We start from the raw sequence: 6,008 nt of genomic DNA, 5'->3' as shown, positions 1-6,008 counted from the left end.
TTGGATTGGTTGTCAACGGCACAACACGGTACCGCACTACGACGCGATACCGTGAAGTAACTATTATACTCCCGTGTAGTATATAACGAAGATATACAAGAGAAATCCAAAGAGCGATTAGCTTTCAACTTTAATTGCACAATTTCAAAAACGCGTTTCAGAAATGCATTTGAGTTTCAGTACAATTAAAGTATTCTGCTTCATTCTTATCTAAAGCCGAGCTTTCTACTCTTTCCAACCAAAACAAAAGAAGTGAAAGAGTTAATATAATGCTGAAGAAGAAATAAGGATGTGTTTATTTTAGTTAAGTATACAAAATTACTATTATCATGGTCCCAGGACATGTACTCAATGGGAAGAAGTTCAGTTAAAAAAAAAAGTCTATCTGGTCCAGGGGTTTCTAAAACTTCATATAGGAATACATCATAGCCTACAGCAAAATATAATGTATTTGAGTCATAGGCATTGAGAACTTTTCTAGGATCGTTTGATAATACTGATTAACCTGATTCTTCACCGATTTTAACAGAAAATACAATCGTTTTTTTTTTTAATGGTTGCAACAGTAACCGAAACCTAGTAAAGAGCGAGTCACGGCCCATATTAGACAAAATTGGAAAAAAATTGTTTTTAAATGAATCGTCTAATGACAAATATTCCTCATGTTACACTATTTTGAGAATACCAATCTTCACTTAAATTCAACAGAAGATTAATTTACAGTTACCAGGAGAAATCTATGAAAATTTCAAGAGAACAGGCTGAAATCCCTCAAAACTGAACTCCAATTTGAAATACAAAATTTACCACTGGAATTGTCGGTGTCAGAAACCCTAGAAAACCCGTTTATTTTTTTCGTAAGAATGGTTGTATTAAGACAGTGGTCGTAAACTGTCGGTAGAGGACTCATTTGAAGGAAAATGAAAATATCTAGATAACTTTTTAGTAATGAGATAGATAGCGCTACAGCAATGCGCTGTTTTCAACCATTTTGCAGCCCAAAACATCAATTTTGACCTAAATAAGGCCAGAATGCAGAAAAAAACATTTTCTGACATTTCCAATCGATATCTCATGACCAAAGTTATTAATTTGATGCCTACACCCCCCCCCCCCCCAAAATCATTTTCTAACATGGGCAGCACGACTGTTGTATTTCCAATATATTTTGGCGAGCTCCAGAGGAGACATTATCCAGAACAGGCTGATACTCAAAGAGAATCCTTCTACCTATGTTTTTTTGCAATGCTCCTTTTAATATCCCCCCCCTCATCCAAAAGAGACACAATGAATGGCATATAAAGTCAGGTCAGGGAATAATACTTATTGAATATTTTATACGCAGGTCATACCTATGTATTAAAATAATGGACAATAAGAAAACCATACTCACAAGTATTGAAGTAGCAAGGAGAAGAACCATCCACTTGAAGATTCTTAAGCTTGACATTTTTTTTTTTTTTTAACAATCCATAATAACCGGAAATAAATCTTTTCGAGAAGTAGCTACCCCACCCACTAAAGTGGCAACCCCTACCCATGTGACTGCCCAGCACATGGAAAATAAATAAATTGTGTTTACGCATCTGATTAAAGCTCTTATTAAGGAAAAATATAGTCATATCATTTTCTTTTACTCAATTTTTATCTCACTAAATAATTTACGGAGATTTTAAATAACAGAGCTAATACACGTCCCTGGATACAGGTGGTTTAATAACAGAAAATGGCTACAATAGAGCAACATAAAAAAAAACAATAGAATTTTTCTTGGCTGGTATTCGGTGAAAGTTTAGAATTCAGGCGGCTTAAATTTCTCGTCAAAGTAAATTATAAAGACAAATTCTAAATGGCGCCATACCTTCGAAAAGAACTAAAATTTTGACCTGGCAACAAACTTAACTTGCTGATTGAAAACATTTTTTTTTTCTTATTTGATAAATATTCAGGAACAACGAAAGAAAACATGTAGGTTTCAAGAAGGAATTGTAGGAAAATAAAGGCACTGGTGGCAGAACACTGCCAAAAATTCTTTGTTTTTCCTTCAATTTTAATTCTAAAAAAAAAAGGATTTAAGGCCAATTTAATTTGTTTTTGTTTTGAATTGTCGGAATTAAGACGATATTGCAACACAACAATCTACTCGGTCTGTGCGTAACGATACTACTACTACTACTACTACTAACAATTTGCCACTGCACCTCAGGCCAACACAGCTGCGCACGCTCCACCTCCATGCCAATCCATTTAGAGCTTCCCTCTTTACACCCTCCCGAGAAGTTTCTGTTTCTTTTAAATCCTTTCTTACAACCGCTTCTCACCCCATTCAGGGCAAACCTCTTTTTCATTTGACCCTAAATGGATGGCCGCAAAAGATGATATTTGGCAATCTGTTATCCTTTCTCTGAAAAACGTGTCCTAGCAATCTAAACAGTTCTTTCATTATATCCCTAGAAAGTGGGATCAATAGGTTGTACATCTATTTGGATTTAATACCAATTTAATTTGTTTTTATTTTGAATTGTCGGAATTAAGACGATATTGAAACACAACAACCTACTCGGTCTGTGCGTAACGATACTACTACTACTACTACTACTAACAATTTGCCACTGCACCTCAGGCCAACACAGCTGCGCTCGTTCCACCTCCATGCCAATCTATTTAGAGCTTCCCTCTTTACACCCTCCCGAGAAGTTCCTGTTTCTTTTAAATCCTTTCTTACAACCGCTTCTCACCCCATTCAGGGCAAATCTCGTTTTCATTTGACCCTAAATGGATGGCCGCAAAAGATGATCTTTGGCAATCTGTCATCCTTTCTCCGAAAAACGTGTCCTAGCAATCTAAACAGTTCTTTCATTATATCCTAGAAAGTGGGATCAATAGATTGTACATCTATTTGGCTAAAATGACTTTTGTACATAGTTTAATTCGTGGTTCAAACCTGCGTATCTCTTATTTCCTAAATGATAGTAAAGAGTAAGACTGAAACCTAAAACGAACAGAGATGATCGCTATTTAGCCTATAGACATATACTATAATATTAGCCTACCATAACTGACAATTATATTTCCTTGTGTTTATAGAATTATGCCAGTCTAGCGTTTACTGAATAACAGAAATAATATTCAATTTTTGCACGTTTGTTTAAAACTACTTTACGTACTTTTGTATTTTTTTTTACGTGTAAAAATTAAACATTTTGTCTTGTTGCTATACGGCTTAGATTCACTTACTTTGCGCAACTTCTAAGAAATGACACCGAACCAACGAAATTCTCTCTTTGTGACTTTAAAAAGATAATTCATGATTATTTTGTAAACATAATCGAAGTTTAGCTGTCATGGCAGTGCTAAGGCTATAGAATAGCCAAGAATCATAAGCACTGCCTAAGTAAAGAGCGATGTGGGCACAATGTATTATTTTTTTTTTAATACCAGGGTACTTCGCATAGAAGGAGTTGCCGTAGAACCTTCGAAAGGGGCTCATTCGATTGGAGGGCAACCAGCCCCCCCCATGCCCATCCTTTCCCCAAAAAACCCAATCAAAATTTTGAGATATCGATTTTGTTCAGCGTAGTTGAAAGGTCCGGAAACTATGTCTTCGAGGATGACACCCCCCCCCCATAGCCCTCAGAGCAAGGGTTGTAAGTTATACCCGGGGGCATATAAGGTTTTTATAAAAAGGGTGCTCATATAAACTTCGAAGGGGGCTCTTTGGACTGGCAATCAGAAGTTCTAGGGTCCTTTTTAAGATTCAAAGTGATTGGAAGGCAGCTACCCCCTCCCCTTTTCTTGGTTTTATGCAACGTCTATTGCTCTTTTTCACAGTCGGAAATGATTAGAGGGCAACCAGCCCCCCCACTCCCTACGCCCATCATTTCCCCAAATACATCCAATCAAAATTCTGAGATAGAAATTTTGTTCGGCGTAGTTGAAAGGTCCAGTAATTATGTCTTTGAAGATGACACCCCCCCCCCAGTCCTGAGGGCAAGGGTTGTAATTTAAGCTCCGGGGGCATATAAACTATTTATGGAAGGGATGGTTGTATGAACTTCAAAGGAGGCTTATTTGATTGTAAATTTGAAGTTCTAGTTCTCTTTAAAGAGTCAAAAGTGATGGAGGGCAACTAGCTCGCCCCGTCCCTGACACCCTCTTTTCCCCAAGCGAATCTGACCAAAATTGTGATATAGCCATTTCGTCAAAAATAGTCCAAAGAGCATATAACAATATCTTCACGGTGGAGACAACCCTCCAGATTCCAGGGACAAGGGTTGTAAGTCATGCACCGGGCTTATAAGGTTTTTATGGAACCGATGGAGTGCAACCCCCCCCCACGCCCATCATCCCCCAAAAACATCCAATAAAAATTTGGAGATAGCCATTTTGTTCAGCGTAGTTGATTTCCAGATAGAAAACATATTTTTGAGGAGGACACTCCCCCACAACCCTCAGGGCAAGGATTATAAGTTATGTCCTGGGCGGCATATGAGGTTTTTATTGAAATCTTTGTCGTAGAAACTTGAAAAAGGGCTCATTCGAATTGAAATTCAAAGGGCTAGTACCCTTTTTAATAGTCGAAAGTGATTTGACGGCAACTAACCCCCCTCTCACGCCCACCATTTCCCCAAACACATGCAATCAAAATTTTTAGATAGCCATTTTATTCAACGTAGTTGAAAATTTGGAAGTTAGGTTGTTAAGGAATACAACCCCTCCCCCCAGCGCCCTCAGAACAAGGGTCGCTAAATTTGTACTGGGGCCTATACATATCTCATTTAAAGAATTATTGTATGATTTTCGAAAGAGTTAATTCAGGTGAGCATGAAAACGGTACGCGCCTTTTTCGTTCGTTGAAAGTGATTTGAGAGCGACTAACGCCTCTCTCACGCCCACCATTTTCCAAAACACATCCAATCCAAATTTTAAGATATCCATTTTGTTCAACGTAGTTGAACATTCTGGAAATTAGGTCTTTTGGGATGATAACCCCCTCAGAGCCCTCAGTGCAAAGGTTGTAAGTTATTCCCTGGGGGCATATAAGAACGATGTTGGCATAATGTATTATTTATTAATTTTTTCTTTTAGGGCAGGGCACTTCGTATCGAAGAAGTTGTCGTAGAAACTTCGAAAAGCGTTCATTCAATTGAAAATTGGAGTGGCTTGTGCCCTTTTTAATAGTCGAAAGTGATTGGAAGGCGACTAACACCCCTCTCACGCCCACCATTTCCCCAAACACATCCAATCAAAAATTTTGAGATAGCCATGTTGTTTAACGTAGTTGAAAGTTCTGGAAATTCGGTATTAGAAGATGACAACCACCCTAACAGACCTTAGGGTAAAGGTTGTAATTTATGCCCTTGGGGCATATAAGGTGTTTATGGAAAGCGTTGTCGTTTCGAAAAGGGTTCATTCGATTGGAAATCGAAAGGCTTAGTGCCCTTTTTAATAGTCGAAAGTGATTGGAAGGCTTGACATTTTTATAGTAAAGATCGAAGTGGGTACAAAGTATTATTTTTTGTTGTTGTTTAGATCAGGGCACTTCGTATCGAAGGAGTTGTCGTGGGATCTTCGAAAAGGGCTCATTCCATTGAAAATAGAAAGGGCTGATGCCATTTTTAATAGTCGAAAGTGATTTGAGGGCAACTAATCCCCCTTCCACTCCCACCCTCTCACGCCAACCCTCCCATTTCTCCTCTTAAAATTTAACCAAATCAAAATAGCGTAAGTGTATCCAAGCTATCAAAGAAAGTAAACAGACTTTTTTGCGAAGGGTATCAAGTTTTCCATTTCAGGTCAACTAGAGGAGGTATGAAACTAAAGTAAACAATACTATTTGTGTCCAGATTTTTAAAAGGGCGTTGTTGTTAGAAATTGCTGAAAAATTTATCTCCAGCATACAAATAGCAGGCCAAACTATAAATTCTTAAAAAACGAAAAGATTTAAAGTATTATTTTCTTTTTCCCTGAAAAGACTATGTCGATATAGAACGAACAGAAATTAATTT

At 37.7% G+C, this 6,008-nt stretch overlaps 1 protein-coding gene across 2 annotated transcripts in view; it reads right to left on the bottom strand.

The window, feature by feature from the left end:
• Positions 1-6,008, bottom strand: part of pcm (5'-3' exoribonuclease pacman) — a 221,926-nt gene that overhangs the window by 83,290 nt on the left and 132,628 nt on the right. The gene's annotated exons all lie outside the window — the stretch shown is intronic.

This window comes from Artemia sp. Qi Xiang Cuo, chromosome 6 (genome assembly GCF_049724085.1).
Source record: "Artemia sp. Qi Xiang Cuo chromosome 6, ASM4972408v1, whole genome shotgun sequence".
Classification (NCBI taxonomy): Eukaryota; Metazoa; Arthropoda; class Branchiopoda; order Anostraca; family Artemiidae; genus Artemia; species Artemia sp. Qi Xiang Cuo.
The sequence above is the reverse complement of the archived record's forward strand: the minus strand, read 5'-3'. Positions and strand labels throughout refer to the sequence as shown.